Source organism: Sarcophilus harrisii, chromosome 2, assembly GCF_902635505.1.
Source record: "Sarcophilus harrisii chromosome 2, mSarHar1.11, whole genome shotgun sequence".
NCBI classification, from domain to species: Eukaryota; Metazoa; Chordata; class Mammalia; order Dasyuromorphia; family Dasyuridae; genus Sarcophilus; species Sarcophilus harrisii.
Genome location: NC_045427.1, coordinates 580,551,068 through 580,576,220, shown reverse-complemented (window position 1 = coordinate 580,576,220; position 25,153 = coordinate 580,551,068). Strand labels below are relative to the sequence as shown.

The following is a 25,153-nucleotide window of genomic DNA, read 5'->3' as shown; positions in this document are numbered from 1 at the left end:
ATGGTAACCATATTCCCTGGATTTTCCAGGAGAGGTATAAGAGAGCAAAACTTCCTTTTCTACAAACTGTACCCAATAAATCATAAGCTATTATAAAACACATGGATATTTGTGTTCTGCCTGCCAAGGAAAATGTCTTAGGGCTATAGTGCATTTCTGTTTCTGATAGCATCTTGAAATGATTAATACTCACTTGCTATGATTGTTTCAGGGCCAGGGGAGAGATTAAAAGACAAGGCAAAAAGACAATGAATTTCACATCTTTGTCAAGGAAAAGTGAGCAGGAGGGTTTAGTGATTAAGCACAGAATCATCAGACTCAGCCCTTAGGGGGAAAGGCAGATTTTGAGCTTGTTAAGGTTACCCCAACACGGCCCCCAACCATTTATCATCATCCATCAGAGATCAAGGCTGGTGTGAGAGCATGAACAGAGTCTCACCATCTCAGGTGTCTGTCTGGCAAAGGTGCCAAGTGATAGAAAACATGCCCTTATTAATAATATGACCCTATACTGTTTTGTGAATTCAGCTGCCTTGAGATGATTAAGCTCATAGTCAATGTTAAACTGATTTACTTTTTCTCCTCTTAAACTAATAAATATATAACAGAGAGAAAGGGAGCCAAAAAAAAAAAAAAAAAACAAACAAACAAAACAGCTACCCTATCCCAGTTCATATTACAACTTACTTATAGATTAGGCTTAAAAAAGAGAAAAAGAAAAAAGAAAATGATCAAATTTTTTCCTCTTTCCCCTTCACTGACAAAACCAAGACAGACAACCATGGTGGAAAGTGCTGTATAAATATATACAAATAAAGAATATATGACTTTACTACTCCCCAGTCCAGAATAGCTGACCCACTAAGGGACTCTACTAAATAGCTCCTAAAAGCAAGACATATCTGAAGTCTACAATTAATTCTCTTTAGGTGTGAAACATGACAAAAATAAAATTAAGCCACTTCTTCATGATCTGGGCTCCCTATTTCTCTTGACAGGACCGTGAGTATCAATTCTTCCTCACAGAAGAGAATACATTGCAGCCTTAAGAGGACAGGATAAGAACACCTGAGGACAACTCCATCCTTGTCCTCGAGCTGGAGCCAAACAAGTCTCCAGAGTAATTCTACTTTTTACTCAGTTAATTAAAGTGAACAGCTGCCTGGACATAGATGTTTTCCAAAAGGGGGAGGTTTGTCCCAGACTCTTAGGCCAACTGGCACTAAGCAAATGTCTGTTCTGTGCTCATCAACCTCAGAGAAGAACTGGTGTCCTTGACCCCACAAAGATGCAAAAGTTCGTCAAGAGAGCCAAGAGTCAGAGAGGGAGCTGGGAGAAAGGAAAGGAATAAACCCATAAGCTTTTAAGCCATGCCGGGCACTGGGCTAACTACTGAGGATACAATTAATCACAAGAAAGACATAGCAAAGGACCCAAAGGGAAAGGCAGAAAGAGATATAGAAGAAAAAAAAATAACTTCAAGAAATAAAACCTGCTTTTGAGACAGGAAGAGTAAAAGTATTAACTTCTGCAGGGGATTATCAAAGTTAGAGCTAGACACTTTAGGTTAACCTTCTTTTTCTACGGATGAGGAAAATGAAGCATTTACAGGTTAAGCACACTGGCCAAAAGTCAAATGCACAGGGAGGAGGAGGCAGGGAATTTAAACTCAACTCTTGGCTACACTGTTGTTGAGGGGGGTTTCATCACACTGTGTCATCTCCTCTACATACAAAACAAAAAAATGGGTAAGAAGCATTCCCCAAGGAATGGCTTCCAAAAAGCCCAGTGTCAGCCGGAGGCTCATCACTGAAAATCATAGATTTATACTACAATAGGTCCCTTCCCCACAGAGGGAAGCTCCCATCTGAGTTCTTCCCGCCTCCCCAGAAGTACAAGCACATACAACATTCCCTACATAGTCTGATGTGCTCTTGGAGATCATTTGAGTCCAACAGCACTCCAGAGATTTCTTAAAACTGAATATTTACAATGGACAGGGGCCAGTGACCCCTGCCAAGAAATTACTTTCTCCAGCATTCACAGCAGGTTAGGAGTCAGCACATTACTTTGCTAGATAGAGAACTTTTAAAAGTAAATGTGTGCTCAGTCCCCTACTTCTTGGAATGAGCCTCCACGGGAAATCACTGGGTTTTAAGCCTGAGACCGGCTAGAGGGAAGAAGTGGCCAGAGACTTTTAGGAATTAGGGGATAAAGAGAACATGAATGGCAGATTTCCCAGCCACCAGCAAAGAGTCACTTCTTCCAAAGCTAAGATGAGAAGTGACAGTAGGAGTAACAAGCACAGTTTGGTGGCAGGGTAGAGAGAGCTCTGGACTTGGAGTCAGGGAGATCTCAGCTGCAATCCTGCCTCGCTGCCCACCTGGACTTGTCATTTAATCTCTCCACCTCATTTTCTTCATCTATGAAAAATAATAGCACCTACCTCATAAAGTCGTTAGGAGAATTAAATGAGATGATGGATGTACACTACCCTGCAAGCATTAGAGCTCTATAAATATCGACTATTATTCCTGTTTTGGTCATAATTGAAGGGCAGTATGTCACTTAGGGAACTAGCCTCAAAGCCATGAAATCTTGGGTTTAAATCTCACCTCTGACACTCTAGGACCTCAGGCAAGTTTAAAATCTCTGAATATCCCAGCAACTTTTGAAGAATAAAGTATAATTTGCAGAGAAGGAGTCTATCCAGTGATTAAAAAAAAAAAAACATCTACTAAGGCGGCTCATTCCACTATACAGCAACTCCATTTATCAAAAAAAAAAAATTTTCCCCTTGTAGTATACAGACTGGCTTCTTTGCAACTTCTCCCCATTTCTTCTGGTTCAGCTCTCTAGGATGGCATAAAAATGAATCTCTCTTTCCTCTTTATATGTAACAATGTAAAAAGAAGAAAAATTAGCATATAGCTAGTGTTTTAAGGGGAGAGAACTGCTGCATATACTTTATCTCATTCAATTATACTAACAGCTTTATGAAATGGATACCATAGGCAATGTTATCCTCATTTGACAAATGAGAAAACTGAGGTTCAGAGGTATAAGTGACTTGCCCACGTGGCTCAGAAATGGCAAAGATGAAATCTGATTTCAGATCTTTCCAGTGTTAGGCATTTGTGCTCAATTAATATTATCAAAATGAACAAAAATTTAAAAATTAATTTCCTCAACTATACAACTTGAGAAAGCACATTGACAAAAACCTAAACATAAATAGATAGACAGACAGACAGACAGACAGACATTAAGATAACAGACAAAGCTCAGGGACAATTCCTTTGGTGTGAAAACGAATTAGTCTATTTCCATAAGAGTAGAAGAATTCAGTGAGAAAAGCGTGAGAATCATTCTTCTTCTTTCTTCCTTAATACTAATTGCAGGCATGAAAACATTGGAGAATGAGGAAAAGATGATGATACTGGCTGGTCTGGTTGGCCATCGCACCAGTTAACAACCCACTATGGGGCCAAATTTGGCTCTAGCTAAATTGCATATGCTAGACTCTGGCAATAGTGTTGGGATCCATCTCCATTGAATAAAAGCCAGGATCTTTTCCAGTCTTAATCCTCACCTCAGGCCTGTCTGCTTAAGATTGTAATATATAAACTAGCCAACCTGCTATTTAGGAAATTAGCATTTTTTTTTCAGCAAACGTCTAGACACATGTTTTACTCAGTGGGGAATTTATTTTTTTTTAAAAGAATGAAATGTCGATATGGGCAGTGAGTGCAATTACATGCAAAATCTTGGCTCCTGCTCTGAAAGCATAAAATCCCTTAGACTCTATTCCTGTACTAAGATTTGGTTTGGTTCCAATGTCTGTATGTTCTCTCTGGAGCAGCTACAACAGAGCCATCTCTCAGCTTTTAAGCTCCTAAAATGTATGGACAATATATCTGTGGAGTCTGCTTTGTACTTAATATCATCTACATAAATCAACAATCTCAGATAGCGCATAGGATCCCAAAATAGCTGTCTAGGACTAGTAGAGACTTCAGAAGCCATCTCGACCAAGAGATCTAAGCAAAAAATCTATAAATATAAATGTTTAAGGAGCCAAGAACTTATATGGAAGGGGAAATGCACATTTATTTCATTGCAATTGGTTTTATTGTATTTATTTCATGGCAATTGATAACTGCAATTAGATTTGCAAGATAGCATAGGTAGAAAGCATCTAATCATATTTGAATTCTGGGCCTCTGTTTCTAGCTGGCAGTTCTCCTTCAAATACACAGAGTTTCTTTAGAGATAGTGTTCTTCCCACTATTGCCATGTTGATGGTTGATAGTATCAGTAGGTTTAGGGAGCCTGTCACCCCAACAGTTCTATAAGCCCCTAAGAGTAGAATCCAGAAAATCCCGGGTAGAATTGGGCTAATGTTTGTGTTGTAGTTATTGATACCTACTATACATGGGATGCTTCTTATAAATGACATACACTTACATGTTTCTATTCAATGCCTCAGTTTAAAAAAACTGCTTCTGCAGGCAGTGAGCATAGAGTAGAAAGAAAGAATTGGATTCAGAAGATCTGGAATGAATTCACAACCTACTGAACCTCAGTTCCTTATTTGTAAAATGAATATAATGATACATGATCTCTCTAACTCATCAAATGAAATACTGGACATGTTGAATGTTTTGGAAATCAGAGTGACATCCTAATATTTTGGATTATTATTTTGTTTTAAATTGTTTTTAAATCTGCTTGAACAGCCATGTTTGTGACCCCCTTTAAGATCCACACTGTTACCTCAAGCATTGAAGGAAACAAAAATAAATCAGGTTTTAGAAGGAAAGGAAGTCAAATCAGCAGAGTTAATATGAAGTGACTCTCATCATAAAAAGGGAAAAGGCCCATTATGAAGGCTATGTCTCACATAACAAAATAGTTAGAAAGGAAGAGGCCCCACAAAAATATACAATAACTCAGATAGCCTTACCAATACTTGGCTCAGATACTTTGGCCAGAAAAATTCTTTAACACAGGAAGTTTTATGCAATTTAATTTTCCATTCATTTTTCACAAATCATATTCGTTTGCAGTTTAATGGTGACAAAGGAAAAGAGTCTAAAGACAATGGAGGAAATTCCATATATATCTAAATAAAACAAGCAAAATATCTCACAGATCCCTGATTCCAATTTTCTTAATGATTTCAATTGCATTGGAAAGTAACCCCAAAGACTTAAAACTAAATAAAATATCACTCTGTCAAGAAGGTGAAGAAATCAAAAATACAGATGTCACCAAGACAGAAGGCATAACTGTATTATTCTGGTGACTTGCAATGTAAATAAGTAAATGCTAGTTGTAGGTAAAAACTTTCTCTGTATCTCTGTCTCTCTCCCTCCTTCTCTCCTTCCTTCCCTCCCTCCTCTCCTACACATAAATACTCACGACCAGAACCAATAACAACTCCTATCACTGGTATCATTGCCTTGAAGCAAAGAGTTTTACTGAGCAAGGGAAGATACACAGAGAATTGACCATATCATTGGTAAAACAATATCCAGGAATAAGAGCACTGGCTCACAGGTGCCTGACTGCCTGAGTTATCTGTCTAGGAATGCCCAACATCTTTAAAGAATCATCAGACATTCAGCCCAGCATGTTTTCTTTACTTTTCTCTCTGCCTAATCAAACCAGAGTACATTTATTCAATCAATGAAGGAAATCAACCTGGGATTCTAATTATGAAAGGCAGCTGGGAAGGTCAGCAGTTAGAAATCTGACTGATCAAATGAAATAATTTTGAGAATTCACTTGGCTTATCTATTACCATGATCAGGAAGTCAAAGGAGTTGATTGATGTAGTAAAACAATAGCTGCTTCCAACAGCTGTAACAAAGAAAGGTATCACTCTTTTCTTCAACAAATAAAAGCAGGAAGAACCCAAGCATCTTGGCTGTCATTTATGCTGGCTCATTTAAATCATAGTTCAGCTCCACATTTTGGAAATGGGGAAAGCAAGAATTAAAGCAGATTAAGCAAATTTGGATACTTAGAAATCTTCCCCCTATATTCTTAGATTGTGTGCCTCTCTAGAAAAATGTTATGTTTTTCTATAACCAGCTTTAACCCCTGGTTGCCTTAATCCACTGAAGAAGAAAATGACAAATCACTCCAGTATCTTTGGCAAGAAAACCCCATGAATAGTTGGGGTCATGAGGAGTCAGATATGGCTGAATGACTGAACAATGACAGAAATAAGCTACTTAGAATCTCGGGGATAGGAGACATCAAAGGCTAGGCAATAAAGACTTTCTTCTGCCTGTTTGACAACTCCTTCAGGGACTCTTTTCCTCATATTCTTAGGCTTACCTGTGTCACTGTCAAGGGATCTGATCCTGACAATATCCTCATTCTCTTTATCCACCAATAAAAATAATGAACAGCACTAAAATAATGAACAGCACAGCACAGCACCACCCTGAAGTCAGGAGAACCTGAGTTCAAATCTGGCCTCAGACACTTAACCTAGCTGTGTGACCCTGGACAAGTCACTTAACCCCAATTGCCTCAGGAAAAAAAAATGAACATAATTCTCTCTACCACAGATTGTTGTGAGAATAAGATGAAACAGCATGAAGTTATTCTGAAAGTTTTCAGAGGATGCAAGCACCATGTGTTATTTTAAATTAAAAATTTCCAACACCTTGATTCCTTTGGTACTAACTATAGATGCTGGCCATACCAGCAAGAAGTACTTGAAAATATTCTGCAGATTTAGGGGATCAACCAATTGGAGCCATGCGCAACTGATGCAAAACAGTGTTAATTGGGAGAAGGCGAGAATTTGCAGGCTGTGGGTTGGATCAAAGGCTCTGGAGAGGTCTGGATATGGAAACATAGACGGGGAGCTCAGAAAGAAATACTGCCCTTTCTCTAAGCCTACAGATTTCCTGAGAGGAAGATTCCACCAAATAGATCAATGCTTCAGAAATCCTCTGAAATAAAGAAATCCCATGACTGAAGTCTCCTTTCTCCATTTGGATCTCAAGCTCCTTCAAAGCTAAGGGTTTGGTTTTTTCTTCCCGACTCTTGATACTGTGCCAAAAAAGTAGTAAGTTACTAAGCTTCATAAGACTCTTTGATAGCTTCCAAGCAGTCAGTAAAGAAGAACAAGCAGATCTATCATATGAATGGATCCCATGGGCCTTTCTTAAAAACTAAGGCTCTTAGACCAATGATTGACCCACCAGACATGTTCTAGAGAGCATTGTTGGTCAGATACAGGTTAGACAAGGTGGCCTCTGAAATCTCTCCCAAATCTAAAACTCTATGATCCTGTGAATGTTATGGTGGCCAAGGATTTAACTGGAAAGGTCAGTCTGCTCCAGCTGAGCCAGAGCTAGTTGTGATTCAAAAAAACCACATAGTTGAAAGATGTACCTAATGGCTTAGAGGAAGTTGTGAAGGTTTCACTTCCTAATCCTTGGTTGGTCCAAGTTGTGACTATGCTCTAAAATAGGGATTGGATGCCTTTAGCAACCTATGAACCCCTTCTCAGAATAATGGTTTTAAATATATAAAATAAAGCAGGATTACAAAGGAAACCAAATATGTTAAAATAGTTATCATTGGTTTAAAGTTTACAGACCCCAGATCAAGAACTCTTGTAATTTAAGGTCTCAGGACTGGCTATTGGGGTTGACCTAAAAAAGAGAGCAGGGAAATAAGATTATAAAGAAAATTTGTGGCTAAAAATAAAGGACAGAAGGACCAAGATGTGAATTTATATATAAGAAACATCAACACAAAGCTGACTTTGGTCCAGAGACAACACATTTCTTAATGAATGTGTATGGCAGTAAACAACAACTAACAAGAACGAATGAGTACTATTTGATGAGTCTGGACTCACAAATTTGATGTGGATGCAAAGAGAGTAAAATATGACACGAGTTCAGATTCTATGGGGATTTGGACTATCTATTCTCCATAGCTTTTAAGCTGAAGTATTACTCAACAGGATAATTAAATTTAAGTTTACTCTAAGAGAGCAGGAGAGAGGCAGCGTGGTTCCAAAGAACAAAGTGGCTAGCCAGGAAGACCTGGATATATTCTGACATATATGGGCTTTGTGGTTCCAGGCAAGTCATCTACCTTCTCAGTCTCCTAGACAGTTCTTTAAGACTATAAATTGCAATGAAAGTGCCAATCTGAATTAGTAGAGGGAATTTAATTCCTCACCCAGAAAATTCTTAAACCAATAAAACCACAAATCCAATACCTCCTATCCCTTACTTTAAGATTCATAGCCATCTTATAAGGCAAGAGGTAGGGAGGACTGGTGAAGAGTAACAGAAATATAAAAATAATAATAATAATCTCTAATTTTGGAGGAACATGACAATGGAAAAATGGGAATCAAGAACACTGAATTTGCAGCCTAGCTCTAAGTCCTTGGATAAATCTTTCAATCTAAGCCAGCAAGAATATTGAATTAGATAATCCGTAAGGTCTTTCCCAACTCTATGGATGTATGAGTGTATGATCCTAGCTCAAAGGACTTTATCCTTTCCAATTACTAAACAAACCTTTCAGAGAATATTTTAGCTGGATCTGATCACATTAGCACAATATAACAAATTATGTGTCAAGGACCTTATCTAAATGCAATTTAAGTAGGATCAAAAGTCTTCTCAAAATAACACATTGTTTTTGTACAATTCTCCAAACACAGTAAGATCCTTAGCAACTTCTGAAGCCTCAAGAGAGAGGAAAAGGTTGCCCAAAATCCAGCAGCACGGGCTAAACCAATAAATCAACTGAAATGACCACACAATGCAATATACCAATCAGTATTTCAGCTCCTACTGAGGTGGATAATTTTTAAAGAATTCAATTTACTCTAACTCCTATGTGCCCTCACTATCACCCTTTATGATATCTTTCTCTAGTAACTTCCACTGCCAAGGTTCTAAAGAAGAAAGAAGAAATGTGAAAATGAGTAAACCAAGAGCCAAAGGAGAAAACTGGCAATGTCTTCCTTCACTAATTGAAGTCACTTTTTTCCCTGTGAAGTGAAAAATCCTAAATGCTCCTATGTCACAAAAAAAAAAAAAAAAAAACAACCTTGTTGTTGCTGAATTTGCATTTGGCCACTGAAGGAGGAGGCAACCAGTCCAGCTGTTGGCCGCCACCCTACATTTTCATTGTGCCGAGTTTTCCAGCTGGGTCCTGTGCTGGTTCACATTTGCTTCAAAGGCTAAAATTACACAAGTTGGCTGCAGTTTATCTGTGTGACTCAATGTGTCTTCTGGAAATAGTTATCCTAGCCTTTGATTTTCTTTAAATTAAAAAAAAATTAAAGAAAGTGCCTATATACAAGACAAAATAATATAGCCATATTGTGCACACATGCCTTAGAAAAGGTTTTGTGTTATTTTATTTTTAATGAGTGCTAAAGGAAAAAATTCTGCCTGCCTGAAACTGACCCTCAATTCACAAACTACAAGCTCTAGCAATACTTACATCCTCCTTAAATTTCGAGAAGAAATGCTTACAGGCTTATTAAAATGTCAAAATATGGTGGTGGCGTAGGAAGGGAGAGCAGAGGAAAAAGCTTAACATTTGAAATTGTTCCTTAATGTTATCATTTCAACTATAAAATGTAAATATTCCTAAATAAAATCTTAATGGCTAGCAACTGTATACATTTCATGGCATTCAGACAAGGAAAAATGTATACTTAATGAAAGCCAAATCATTTGTCTGTCACCACATATTATCCTTTCAGTTCTTTTCCTTTTATCAATGTGATGCTATAGTCACAAAGCCTCAGGACTGGAAGGGACTTCTGAAGTCTAGTATAATATCTAGTATAAATATGAGCAAGAATGCCCTTGACAAAGTTTCTAGCAAATCATCATCTCACCTCTACCTGAAAAGTTCCAATGAAGACAAATCCTCCCCTTCTAAAAAAGTTCATCTTCCTCCTTTTGGATGGTTTACCTGTCAGGAAGTTTTTCCTTATAGTCAAACTGAAATCTGTCCATCTGCAATTTTTCTACTTTTGCCCTCTGAGATGAAACAAAGTAAGTGTGATCCTTTTTTCTACAAGACAGCCCTTCAAATGCTTGAAGGCAGATATCATGCCTTCCTTCTAAATCTTTTCTTCTTCAGACTAAACATCTTCACTGAGACATCTTGTCAGATTAAGTCTCTTTTTTTGGCCTTAGAGAAAAAAGAGGGAGACAGGAGGGGGCAGGAAGAGAAAAAGGGAAGGAAGAGACAGAAAGATAGAGAAATTGTGAAGGAGAGTAAGGGAGGATGGTGTGAAAGAAAGGGAGAATGTGAGAGGAAAGGGGAATTCAAAATTTGAATTTAGTGTTTGAAGTAAGTTCCAGCATCAATATGGTGAATTCTACCCCTGCAGTGGGGTAGAGGGAAATCAAACTTTCTAAGCAACGGAGAAGAAGGAAAGGGAACAGTCCAGATTGAAAACAGAGGCAAGTCAAATCTCATCTGCCAATCAGTAGTGGAGTCAGCCCATGAGTTGGTCACTTTTCTTCAACCTAAATGAGATAGGAGACCCACTCTTCCTGCTCCACCTCCAAAAAAGAATCATGCACAAAGAATGAGAAGCAGTAGTTGAGATCTGAACCTACAGTGGACTGCCAAGAAATTGAAACAAAAGCCAGGGACTGAGGCAGAAATGGGACCTGATATCAACCATCCCTCCCAGATCCATAAGTAATATTCAGAATACAGAGAGGATCAAACATGATTTACTTACTTAACCCATTCAGAAGTGCTAAAGGGTACTCTATTTATAAAACTTTAAACCAAGAACTGAGGCAAAAAATGAGAAATCAAAAGAAAACACAAAAATAGCTTTGGCACATAAGGACTACATAAGGATGACAAATGAAAAAAGAAATAAAAAATGAAATGAGAATTGAGAAAAAGAAAACAGGAAGAAGAAAAAATAGCTCTTAAAAATATAGGAAACCTTGCTCAAATAGTAACCTCCCTGAAAAAATAGAATGGCACAAGTAGAAATCAATGATTTTATAAGAAAATGAAAAAAAAATATGAGAATGAAGTTAAAAGTTTGAGGGAAAGAAAAGAATATATAAATGTCTATTATAAGAAAAACGAGTAATTTCTAAAGATGGAAAGATGATAATTTAAAAATCTTTGGACTTTTTGAAAATCATGATCAAGCCAAAAGAACAAATAAAAAAATCATAAAATAAAATTCCTCAGATCTATTGAAAAAGAAGTAAAGGACCTGAATGGAAAAGTTAAATAAGATCAATCTCTGGCAACAGCATCTACCTCCCAGGTATTTTATTTGATAATATATTTAAAATATAACAAGTATAATATACTTAAAGCACTTAGTACAATGTCTGGCACATACTGGGAACTTAAATGCAAAAATTTTCTTCTCTTCCCTCTTCTCTTCCCTTCCCTCTATAAACAAAACTGAATACATTTTCATTGTAGAATAGTGGAAACAGTGTTAGATTTGTGAACTTTTGTCTGATGGTCTTTAAGCTTCTATTTCAGCTGAAGCAATCTAAGATCCTAAGACATATTCAGCACAAACTAGGCACCTGTACACACTATACACAAACTTGCCTTACATGAAACCATTATTTTTTAAAGCAAATGGCAGGCACATTTGTGCATATATACACATGGACATAAGTCTATGCATTATCATGTAAAATAGGAAAAAAAGCCTCCTGCATTTTAGACTCAGAAGACTTAAATTCAAATTCTAGCTGGTACCATGGCTTCATGATTATAGATGAATTCCTCAACTTAAATCTATAGTTACTCAAATTATCTGAGCCTCAGTTGCCTTATCTCTAAAAATGGAACTAATAATACTCATACTACCTGTTTCCCAGGATTATCATGAAAAAAACTCAATGTAAAACTGACAAAGTGTAAATACTATATTATCCTGGAGGTCCATGACAATTAAGTCTCAAAATGTTGGCTGGGATTGGTCCAAAGCAATGGGTTTGACAAAGAGGAGAGAAAGAGGGAGAGAGAGAGAAAAAAAAAAAACTCAGTTCTACCAACTAAACACCAGTACCCAACATTATGTGAATTGTCAATTTTAACACATAATCATAATAATAACTTTCTAAATAATCCAGGGATTAATGAAGAGCACTTTAATGTCTACTGAGAAGGGCTAGATTTCCTCTCATTGAGGCAGACGTTCAGTCTCATAAAGAATGTGGCATAAATCTATCACCCAGTAAAGAGCAGAGACAAATTGTTCTAGCTTTGGTTTACTATGAAAAGTAACACAAAGTGATAATCCTTCATGGACGAGGAAAAGGGATAGAAGGCATTCTGGAGGCCAGGATCAGGAGGCGGAACACACAAATTAGGATTTTATTACAGCACAGCAATCCTACTAGTCCCTTGGAACAGCTTTGCCATAACCATAAATAATGCCTTATTTTTATCTTCCTGGATATTAGAAGGTACTTTAAACAGGAAAAAAAAATAGGCATTACCATATTAAGGAAAAAATATGTGACCAAAGAATGTCCTTTAACAATCAACAAAGTTATTAAAATGGTGCCAAAGAATACAAAAAGGTTTCCAGTCTTGATAGTTTAGGAGAACTGTAATATTTTTCACATTCCAAAAGAAAATGTATTCAGAAACCTTCCCAACATGTCTCATTAAGCTAAACCTTCTGAACATATGGCTTATTCAGAACAATTAAGCCGTTTGCACCTCTGCTATCTGTCTGGATTTACATTCCTAGTGAAAAATGATTTTTACCCTAAAAATGCTAAGAAAACCATATTTTCATATAAATATAACTCCATTCACGCAGTCTTCTAAAGTCCTATAAGAGATCTAGACCTTAAAGGAGCTGAATAACCAATGGTATCACTGAATAGGAATTATTTCCAAAGAAAAGCAGAGACAGCATTCAAAACACATGGGAGATTAAAAATGAAAATGAAAAGAAAGAAGAGAATGAGAAAGAATTGCCAAAAAGGCAGGAAATAAAACAAAACCCAAAACGAAAACAGCTAAAAGCAACTTGCTGAAAATCATCTTGTTCTACAAGAATGCCTGACCAAGTCTGGAAAAGCTGAGAGACAGATCTGAATATAAATGTTTACATTATGTGTCAAATGATTTTAGAAATCTTCTTAGAAACAATTTCCCATGTGCAGCTCACATCCCCTACTTTAAGCAGCTCCTTCTGAAAATAAAATTCATGAAGGAGAACTCTCTGTGCTATGTGCTATTAGATGAGTCACACTTAACCAAAAGTCATCTCCCAGGTTTCATTCCCATCTGTCTTCACTATTCTGTTTCTTCCAATTAGCCTTCCATATCTACAAACAGCTCTGGGCTGCTGAGCAAGCATACCCATCACCACCCGCTTCGCTGGGCTGGCAGGAACCAGCCCACACGAGAGGAGAAAGCCTAATGTAAGAGCAATAGCCCTTTGGGCAACAGCGTGGTCTTACTCCTCATGGAAAAACCATCACCGAGTTAGAAGGGATACCTGTTCAGCTAATTCCTGGCCCCTGACAGTCATTCAGTTTCCAATTGAAGACTTCCAAGGCTGGAATACTCACTACTCCCTAAGGCAACACTTTCCATTTATGAACAACTCTTAATTGATAGGAAGTTTTACTCTGTAGTGAGCCAATATTTAACCTGCCTATTGCTCTCTGTGGCCAAGCAGAACAAATCTAATTCTTTTTCCAGAGTACAACTTCCCAATGTATCCTCTTCACTACCCCTCTCCAAGTGTTATTCCAGATAGTTACAGTAATGGGAATTTGGGATAGTTCAGTCTTGTACCTCTCTCAATGCTTAGCATATGTGTACAACAAATACTGAATAAGTAAATGAATGGACAAATGAACAATTAATTTTTCATGTCAAAAGAGATCCAAGAAATCTCCTAGATCATCTAGAGAATAATTTAACAAGACCTGTTCAACACTATACTGAAAATTACAACTACAATAACAACAACAACAATATTTAGAATTTATATTGTACTTTAAAGGTTTCAAGCTACTTTAAATATTGTTTCATTTTATCCTCACAACTCTTCATCTTGAGCATTACTATTATTCCCATTTTACAAAACAAACTGAAGCTAAAAAAAAAGCTTGTTTGTGACTTTTCAAGGGTCACACCATTAGCTGAGGCTGAACTTGAACTTGGTAACTCCAAGCCTAGAACTCTAGCTACTGCACACAAATACCCCAAAGAACAATGGAAGGACCCCAGCATATATTTCCAATGATAACTTTCTCTCAAGAAGTGGTAGATGAGCAGACATGATCAAGAAAGAATTTGACCAGAAAAGATAGAACGAATGACCAAGCCTGGCCCCAAAGAAGAAATGAGAATGTATTTTCCCTTTTCTTTGCAGAAATACAACAATGCATACTTTCCAACATTTTTTATATTTCAGTTAGTTTTGCTGAACTTTTTTCTTCTCATTATTTCTTTGTTATAAAGAATAACTTTGTAGAAGGGGGAGGAAGAGGATATTTGGGAGATGTTGGTGATATAAAAATATGAGATATTCATACAAATTAATTTAAAAGAAAAGATAAAAGTCATGTGTCACAGATGAGAGATGATAGATGGAGAACTGCAGTGTTGCAGTCCCAAAAGAGCTCTCCACTACACTAGGTAGATTCTTGAGAGCATTTACAGAAAGACATGGGCTAGAATCACCTAAGGAAAAAAGCCCATTGAAGTTGGAAGCTGATACAGAAGGGGGTGTCCACACCAGTGAAATCACAGAGCAGTCTAAAGCCAAAGTGTTTCCTAACCAATGAATGCACCAGAAGCTTTGGTATCTTTCAGAGATGAGCAACTGAAGATGATTTAAAGTCCTAAAGCATGCCTGAAACAAACATTTCCTTTATGGGAAATTATTATAAACCTCAAAGGCACTATAAGAAGCCAAATTTCCTTAGGATTCTCACTTCACTTAAATTCAGCAGAAGGGCTAGAGAGATTTCCCTTGTGATTACAAAGGAATGCTATCTGAAATTTCAGTGAGAGGGCCTGAATTTAACTGGTTGCCTTCTGCTATCTGGATTTTTTTAAATTAAGGGTCCAATCACTACTATGTTCCCATTCCCCACTTGGCTCAATCTTATTTACAAAGACTAAGGTGGTGATTACCTAGTTGTTATAATTATAAGCAGAATCCTGAAAATCCTGGCTTTTAAAGACATTCCTCTTTCCCCATTCCATTATGCATTGTTAGTGATTTCTCCAAAGGGTGAATCCTAGGGACCGGGGACCACAGCCACTCTTACTGGTAAGCTTTGATCGTATATAATCTCCAGTCCATTTCACAAATATAATTTGTCTTGATAAAGTCAGAGTAGAGATTCCTCCATTTGCTCTCCTCTACCTTGATTTTCTTCTCCTTCATCCTTTCTTACTCATTCCCCTTTTTCTCCCACAACTTTCAGTGTCTGGTTGAAGCAATCCACTTTGTTGCTGCCAGCAGACTCAGCAGTGAAACAGCCCTCTGAAAAAATAACCACACTCCACCTAAAAATTTGCCTTTTAGCAGCCACTTCAAACAGGACTACGGATGGTGCTGGAGCTAGAGAGGATATAGTTTATGTGCACCAAAAGAAAAATACACAAACTTCAATCCAGTTATTTTCCAAATGCTAATCTCATCAGAGATTCTGCACCTGGGCAGAATACCCACAAGAAACTACATTACCATGTGGAGCAGATGGAGCCACCCCATCTGGAGCCACCAAACACCAGGAATCTTGTTGTACTTCTGGGCAAAGCCATATCCCTGAGCAATCCCCATAATCACATATACTGGAAAGAACACTGGGATAAGAGTCAGAAATCCCTGGTAATAATCCAGTATGTGTGACCTTGTGTGACCAAGTGTGACCTTGAGGAAGAATTCACATTTCTGGACCTCAGTTTCCCCTTCTGAAAATCAAGGAGGTTGGAGAAGATGCTATCAAGTTTAAAGTAGAACAGCTTTAAGGTTTGAATTTTTTCTCTCTTCTAAAATGGATGAATTTAGAAAGTCCAATGGAATCTTTGAGGAGGTATATGTTCCAAGGGCAAAGGAGAAGAATGTTTATTGTGTACTAGCTCCCTACCTAGAAGCAATATAATCTAATAAAAAGTGGAGCCAACAGCTAGTAAGTCTCTGAGTCAGAATAAGACAGTCCATTCTAATTATTCTAACTCAGGAGTTCCCAACCTGAAGGTATATATTATTCTTTCTCCTCCTTTCTATTGGGTATGAAAAGTGTGTCAAGGAGGTATGGGGGATATATAGTAAATAATCATATTCCTATTGAAATTTATTTCTGTTGTATTTCTTACATGCACATATATGACAAACTCTACAACTGATTTCCTTTTATACTGAATGGGGTAGAAGAAGGTTTATCTTATGTTCACAGTATGATAAATCCAGAATTTATTTCCTTTCATATTAAAGAGGAATACAGGAAAGTTTATCTTGTATTCACATATGTGACAAAATCTAGAATTTATTTCTTTTAATATTGAATAGGGGATACAGGAAGGCTTACATAAAGCCTAGAGAAACAAAGAGTTAAAAAAAAAAAAGATGGTTAATTCCTGCACTAAGTGTTCCCTCCAATCTCCTTCAGAACCTCCCTGGCACTTCAGAACTGCATTCCTGGGCAAACAATGCTTTTCCATTCATTTGAAACACATTTCCCACCTTTTTAAATTTCTTTTGAATGGCTTACCACCAAAAAAAAAAAAAGGAAACTCTCCAGTGTAAAGCTTTAAATGAATACTAATAAACTGCCAATTCCACAAGTGGTTCCTGTTAGGCACATTTGGAAGCAAGACATATTTAAAGATGAACTTGTTTGCTCTCAAAGCTGCTGCCCATTAAAATGTTGATATGCACACCAGAAATGCTGTCTCTGCTTCCTGTAGCTCGAGTTCTCAAAGTAAAGCAAAATCTTGCTCCGGGGTCCGTGTCTGCTGATGCATGACAGGGACATGTGTTTTGTATCCTGGGGCTGGACTTGGCTGCACACTGTGAATGATGCTTCCTAGCCCAAAACAGGCAGGTGACTCTTCTGTGACTAAAGGCGAGGAGAAGGAGCTTAAACACATCCTGTTTCCTTCCACAAGTCCAGACAGACAGCAGCAGAACATTAACCTCAAGTGTAAACAGCTTCAAAAGATAAGCTTCTTCTAATATACTTGGGCTTGGAAAAATTAACGCAGGACAAGATGGGAAAGTATACATAAATCTTCTCTAACTCAAAGCTGAGTTACTTGGAAGAGCAATGTCCTTAAGTGAACAGAGGAAAGAGCTGGAAGCAGGACTTTAATCATCCAGATCCCATCTGCCAGCAAGAGATTCTCTCTATATTGCATTAATGCCCTAATTTTCCCCCATTAGACTGGAAACTCCTTGAGATCAGGGGCTGTTTAGGGCCCTTCTGCATATCTTCAGCAGAGCCTGGCACATTGTAAATGCTTAATAAATGCTTGTTGACTGATTGTTGACAAAATGACTGAAAGATATTTAGGTGACTGTTTCTCACACCACAGAGCATGTTTTAGAAGTGAATCTCATTATTTACCCTAAACATTTCTTTGCTAAGTGTAATCATTTATTGAGCAGCTAAGTGACACAGTGGATAGATTATCTGGCCTGAAGTCAAGAAAGCTCTTCCAAAAACTTGAACCTGGCCACAGATACTTAATTAGCTGTATGACTCTAGGCAAGTCACTTAACCCAGTTTACCTCAGTTTCCTTCTCTGTAAAATAAACTAGAGAAGGAAGTAGCAAAACACTCCTGTATCTTTGCCAAGAAAACTCCACAAAGAATTGAAGAGGATTGACAGCAGCAGCAACAGCCATTTATTAACTTTGGGGCCAACCTAACTAATTCATCTGTTTTTGTTGTCTAGTCAGAGAGGATAGCCAACAAGATCACCCTCAATTCACCAAATTCCATTGAGTGCACTCCCACTCACTGTACATTTGTGCTTGTATTTATCAATGGGGGTCTGTGATATAATCGATAGAGAACTGGTATGTTCAACTGCTCTCAGCCATTCTCTCAACACTCTAACTTACTTGACTTGAGGTAGTGGAGGAAAGAAGTTTCATAATCTAGGAGCTCTCTTGCCAGTGAAGTCACAGATACAGTCTCACTCCCTTTTTATCAAGGTGGGATTTCACTTCCCATAAAGAATGTAAAATAATTTCAAGCCCATCAAGAAAATTCTATTAGTGAAGCAAGAAAACAAAAGGAAAAATCTGGACGAGTCCTTTTTGCCCTCCTACTTCCAAACACTATCAGCAGAAAAGCAGTTTAGTCAGTGGAAAGCAGTCCTTTGTGTAGGTGCCTACAGCTCAATATCCTCTTTCATTTCCTTTTCCATTTTGAAAAGCCACATTATTTTAGGCACCCCTTTTTTTTTTTTACTAGAAGCACATGTCAATAGCGTGCATGCTGCTGGGATGACTAAACTTTTACGGGTAGCAAGAGGGAGGTCGGAAATAGGACATGAAGCCTCATCTGGCTAAGCTGTTCCAGGTCCTGACTGAACATGTCAAGGCATACACCCGAATCAAGTTTTCATTTGGGCTTCAAACTGAAAAAAAAATCTCCCCTACAACATCTAGTGACCAGGAGCAAAAAAGAGAAGCCAGATTAGTAAAACATTGGATCTAGAAAGAACCTTTAAGACCATTATCTTATGTCTACTTTGTATAAACCCCATGCATGTGCATGTTGTTTTCCTGATTAGACTATAAAATCCTTCAAGATAGGAATCATTTCATTTTTGTGTGTCTTTGAAACTTCAGTGCCTAGCACTTAGCATGTGCTTAATAAATATTTGCAAAAAGAAATAAATAATCAATATTAATTGATTCTAGTCTTAACTCTTTCCCATTTGGAAATTTCCTCTATGATGTTACCAGCAAGTAGTTGTCCAGAGTCTACTTAGAATGACTAACTACAATGTTAGATAACTCACTAGGGATACAAAAAAACCATTTCTTAATGTTCAAAATCTATAATAAGTACATTGCATATATATATATATATATATATATATATATATATGTCCATAAACATACCACTAATCAAAAAAGCACTGCTTGCTTCATGCATTTGGGAAGGGAGACTGAAAAAAGAATGATCTGTAACCAACCGCACAGGTTAGATTTACAGGATGTGGTTAGCTTGGATGAGTAAGGCAGACCATATTTACAGCATCAATTTTTCTGGTTTCTTGGAATAAACAATGTTTTCCTAAACAGAGTTACTCACTCTCTAGAAAGGAAATTTTAAAATAGGTATCAATAACGATATGCAACTTCATTTGTTTTTCTAGTAACTCTGATAAATTACTTCCACTTACACAATTACCACTCTAGTTCAACCCCTTGTCACCTCCTGCCTAGTACTAGTGGAACAGCTTCCTAACTTTTGGTCTGCTTGAGCTCTTTCCCCAATCTGATCCATACTTTATTCAGAGCTTCCAAATGACATAGGACTGACCATGTACTCACCTACTCAGAAATCATTACTGGTTTCTTACTTCTTCTGAGATAAAATACAAACTCCCCTCAGTCTGCTCTCCAAAATCTAGCCCTCATTTATCATTTCAGAGATATTTCTTATTATTCCCCTTTACACACATCAGCAGCCATCAAAAGCCTGTATCTAGCTGTTCCCTGAACTCATTCTACTAATTCTTGTCTCTAAGCCTCAGCCCAGGATAGCTCCTTATAACTGGAATACATTCCTTCATCACCTCTAGTTGCTTCAAGGTCCAACTTAAGGACCACTGCCATTATTTATAGGAATTCTTTCTGGATTTCCCTTCTGAACTGACTTTGCCTTTGCTTCCCTGTACACATAAATGTTTTATCCTTTCTAAAAGATAAATTTCTTGAGAGCAACTCTCTTTTCCTTCGGTGTAACTTCAGAACCTAATGCTGAGTTTTACATATAGAAGGCACTTAAAAATGGCCAAATTTAATTGAATTACTCTTGCCCAAAAGAGTAGTTTGTATGACAATATGACAGTTTCAGATTATATCACCTGAAGGATTCTCAGCATTTAAGATAACCTTTTACTTATGTTTGTTTTATATACTGTTATGGAGAGAAGTAACCACAGCTACCTTAGGACACAGATCTTCTGGCAAACACTCTCATGCTTACTCTCTAAACCCACATATTCTTCCTTCTTTCTGCACAAAGCACTCTTTTCCCACACAAGAGATTACGAGGGGCTCAAAACTGTGCCATTCAGATATATACTATCTGACATATGCTATAATATATATTAGATCTATACTGTTTGTATATATAGATGTATATACAATTTCCTTTTTGGGATCATAGCTTCAAAAAATGATATATTGGGATCAATTCTGTTGCATTTAGTTGTTTTAGTCATGTCCAACTCTTTATGACCCCCTTTTTAGAGAGTTTTCTTGGCAGAGATCCTGGAATGGTTTGCTACTTCCTTCTCCAGCTCATTTTACAGAAGAAGAAACTGAAATAAACAGGGTTTAAGTGACTTGTCCAGGATCACACAGCAAATAAGTATCTGAGGCCAGACTTGAGTTAAGGAAGATAAAACTTCCTGATTCCAGCCCACTGTTCTATCCACTGTGCCAACTAGTTGTTCCAGAATTGGGGCAATTGGGAGCAATACTTAGGGCCAAATAGCTTCTCTGATCTACTATTTAAGCAAGAGACATAATATCCCTACCCCTAGAAGCCACTCTTTCCCTCATACCCACTACTAACACATTCTGAACACACAATCCAGGAGTGCACAAAGATAAAAAATGCACCCTCAAATTAGACAAATCACCCAAATACACAGGTATTCAATCCCTCTCCAATTCCCACAGTCACTCACTCCTACTCACTGCCATCTTTCTGCTCATCCAACCACTCAAACTAAACACTAACTTTTCCAACTTAAATATCCTCAAACTTTGATCTTTACTTCATCACAAATACTATACATAAGGCCAGCTTCCAAGGTACACTATCAAGTGACAGGATCAAAAGATTTTCCTAAAACTCTCGTCTTGCCAAGGGATTAATTCATCACTAGAGGCAGTTCTCCCATCAGTCTATCATCGAAATACATCCCAAGGATCTTTAACATCATCCAGCACCTGCAAAACACAATGACTTGACCTACAGGGCAAACCTCATGCTAATATATATCTGAAGCCATTCTAGGTGAGTGCCATAGACATTCGATCCAATTCGGTTCAACTACAGAAGAATGTTTGGCATTTAAAGCTCCTCACTGTCTGGCCCCAGCCCACCTTTCCAAGGCTTATTAGACATGACTCCCCTTTAGTCACTCCTACATTCCAGCCCAGCTATCCTACTTACAATTCCTCAGACATGACATTCCATCTCCCATCTCCATAGAATGTACTCCCTCTTCATCCTCTGCCTCTTAGAAAGTCTAGCTTTCTGCAAAAGTCAGCTAAAATTCCATCTCCTACATGAAATTCTTCCAGAACCCCCCAGGTGCTCATACCATATTACCCCTACTTCTACCTTAGATATACTTTGTGTGTGTGTGTGTGTGTGTGTGTGTGTGTGTTTGTGTTTGTGTTATTTCTCCCAATAGAATAACATCTTCTTAAGAGTAAAGATTTTCCATTTGTTTTTTATCTCTAGCATCCAAAACAGCACCTGGAACATAGTGCTTTTAAAAATGCTAATTAACTAACAACTAAGATAGATAAAGAGGTTAAAACAAAGAAGAGGTAGATTTTTTCTTTTCATTAATATTGAACAAGAATTTTTTTTTATTACATACAATATTGCAGATGGACTAGCAGTGAAGATGACTGAGGTAAAAACAAAGGATAAATGATGAAATGAAGAAAATAAAATATCCATTACAAAGAAGTGATGGTTTTAGGGTATCAAATTTTATGAGTGTGCATACATACATATTTACATACTTATATGTACATATATATACACATACTTATAAACCCACATTTATATATATATATGCACATATGCATATATATGTGATAATGTATATATTATATTTATTTATTTATTAAAGCTACTTCGGGACTTTACTTTGTTTAGCTATATATCAGTGTCATGAGAAATTCAGGTTATTTTCCCTATTAGAGTGGGAAGGAGAGAAAATAGATTTCTGTTCATTTTTTTTAGTAGAGAAGGAGGATGTGAAATATTGTATGCTCTCTCAGACAAGATCATTATCATTATTATCATTATCACTGTAACATGTATTAGCTATTTCACTTAACTATTTATTTTACTTTGTTATAAGAAATCTCTCAGGAAGTAGAAATAATCTGTAAATGTTTCTAACGTAAACACTTCAAAAAAAGAAATGAGAAGACCAACAGGAAGATGAAAGATTATTTTAATCTCTTCCTCTTCTCAAAATTTAGCATGGTGTCTGGCACATAAAGCTTAATAAATGCTTATTGGTTGACTGACCAAAACTACCATCTTCCTTCCTCAAAACTTAATTGGGTACTCATAATACAAATTTAATTAAAATGTTAACTAATATTTCAAAGGGACCCTAAAGACATCTTGGCATCTGTTGACTTTTTTTTTAATAACTATGGTTTTCTAGGTCTAGATGTTTTTTTAGCTCTAGGATTATTAGCCTTACCAGAAAAAAAAAAACATTTTTAATGGACCAAGTAATTCTTGAGAGGTATAATGATACCCTTGCATAGAGAACTCTGCCTTAGAGGGAGAAAAAATGGACTTAAATCTCACCTTTGACATGTACTGATTGTACAGACCTAGGCTTTTGACAATTCTTTTAGTCTATATCTTGGAGAAAAACCGCAGAGGCATTTGCTACCACCAATGAAATCACAAGTCAGAACCTCTTTCCCTCCCTCCCCCAAAAAGTGATTCTCAATCTAATTCTAAATGGAAAGAACTCAATAAAATGTTTAATAGTTAGTATGACAGAGATATAATTCACTGCAACACTTGAAGTAAAGTGTTAATTATCTGCTCCCAATAAATACTATCTTCAATAACACAAAATCAAATGAACAAAGGCCAAGATTTTATTTTCTTATGACGGGGAGAAGCAGAAAATACATTAATGCTAATCAAAACTAATCAGTGGCAACTTGGTGGATACAGTATTGGCCTGAGGCAGGAAAACTTGAATTCAAATCCAGCCTGAAATACTTTTTGTTCAGTGATTTGTAGTCAGTTTTAACTCTTCATGAACTCATTTGGGTTTTCTAGGCAAAGATATTAAAGTGGTTCGCCATTTCCTTCTTCTGCTCATTTTAAAGATGTAAAACTGAGTCAAACAGGATGAAGTGATTTGCTCAGAGTCACACAACTAGTATCTGATGCTAAATTTGATCTCAGGAAGATGAATTTTCCTGACTTGGAGCCAGACACTCTTATCTACTGCACCACACAACTTTCTAGCAGAAATCATTTGACTCCCTTCCTCATCTTTATAATGAGGATGATCATATTATCCACCTCCCATAGTTGTTGTGAGAACTGAATAGGATAATATGAAAAGCATTTTGGAAGCCCTCCCATCTAACATAAATGCTGCTTATTATTGTTACTACAACCATTCGATCAAAAAACATTTTAAAATTCCTACTATGAGTCAGGCTCTGGGCAACACAAAGACAAATTTTAAAGCATCTCTGTTTTCAAGGATATAATATTCCATCCAGGAGATACAGCATGTAGAAAAATTATATTATATACATCCATAATCACCTCACTATTTATGGAACTTCACAGACAGCTTGATTTTACTAACAGGCATCTACAGGCTAATGCCAGATCACTAACTCACTCTAGTGGTAGGAAAGTGACAGAATGAGTCTCTTTTTGTTTCCTTTTCTTTTCTAAAACAGGGCATAAGATGCCTGTTTCTTGCCAATATGCTGAAACAACAACATTTACAAATAACAACAGTTCACAGATATACCACCCTTTAAGGCAAATACAACAGAAAAAAACCAACATACACAATTCAATAACTTAGCTCTTCTAAGACAATACAATGATCTAAGACAATTCCACTGGATTCATGATGAAAAATACTATTCACATCCAAAGAAAGGACTGATGGAGTCATTGCAGATCAAAGTATTCTATTTTCGCTTTATTTTTTTCATGGGTTTTCTTTGGTCTGTGTTTTCTTTTACAACATGACTATTACGAAAATATGTTTTGCATGATTGCACACATGTAACCTAATATCAAGTTGTTTGCTGTCTCAAGGAGAAAAAGAAGGGAGAAAATCTGGAACTCGGATGTTTAAAAATTGTTTTTTACAAACAATTGGGAAAAAATAAAATATTTTTTTAAAGATACACAATTCAAGTAGGATTTTACTTCTTGAACAAACATTGTCCATGATGTCATTTCTAGAAGCAAATGTTTCCAATGCCATTTTTTTTAGGTAAGGGCTAAAAAAGCCTGCACACTCTTGAATGTTTAGACTCTGATGATGACAGATCCAGGTTAAGTATGAATGCAAGTAAGAAAAGAGTACTTTCAAATGCCAGCTCAATCATTAGATGTGTGATCTTGGGTAAGTCACTTAACCTCTGTTTTCTCAACTATAAAACAGAAAGAATAATAATAATAGAATTATGCCCATAGAGCCTCAAAACAGAATACTTTTTGGTTATGAACTTCTTGGTCCTTCATTTACTATAACTGTAACTTTAAATATTTGGAAATATAGCAGCATAATTTTGTACCAATGTTTTGATGTATTATAACAAAATCCCATGCAATAAAAGTACAGGGGACTCCTCCAGAGAAAGAACTACAAGCAATATATCAGGGGGAAAAAATCTAAAACAAAAAGCTGTTACAATGATCAAATGAGATAATATTTGTAAAATACTCGACACAGTATAGTAAACATCATATAAATGCTAGTTATTACTGTGTCTAATTTCTAAATTGATATAGAATCTAGACCACCACCTACTATGATTGTGTAAAGACTCTTACAGCACATACTTTCTCTGGAGGTACAAACATGCCACAGAGTCATAGCCTGATAGAGTTTGGAAGGCAAGCCAGTACAAACTCCTCAT

At 36.9% G+C, this 25,153-nt stretch overlaps 1 protein-coding gene across 1 annotated transcript in view; it reads right to left on the bottom strand.

Annotated features, from left to right (window-relative positions):
- The window catches only part of HTRA1 (HtrA serine peptidase 1), a 71,186-nt gene that overhangs the window by 12,577 nt on the left and 33,456 nt on the right, over positions 1-25,153 (bottom strand). The window lies entirely within an intron of this gene.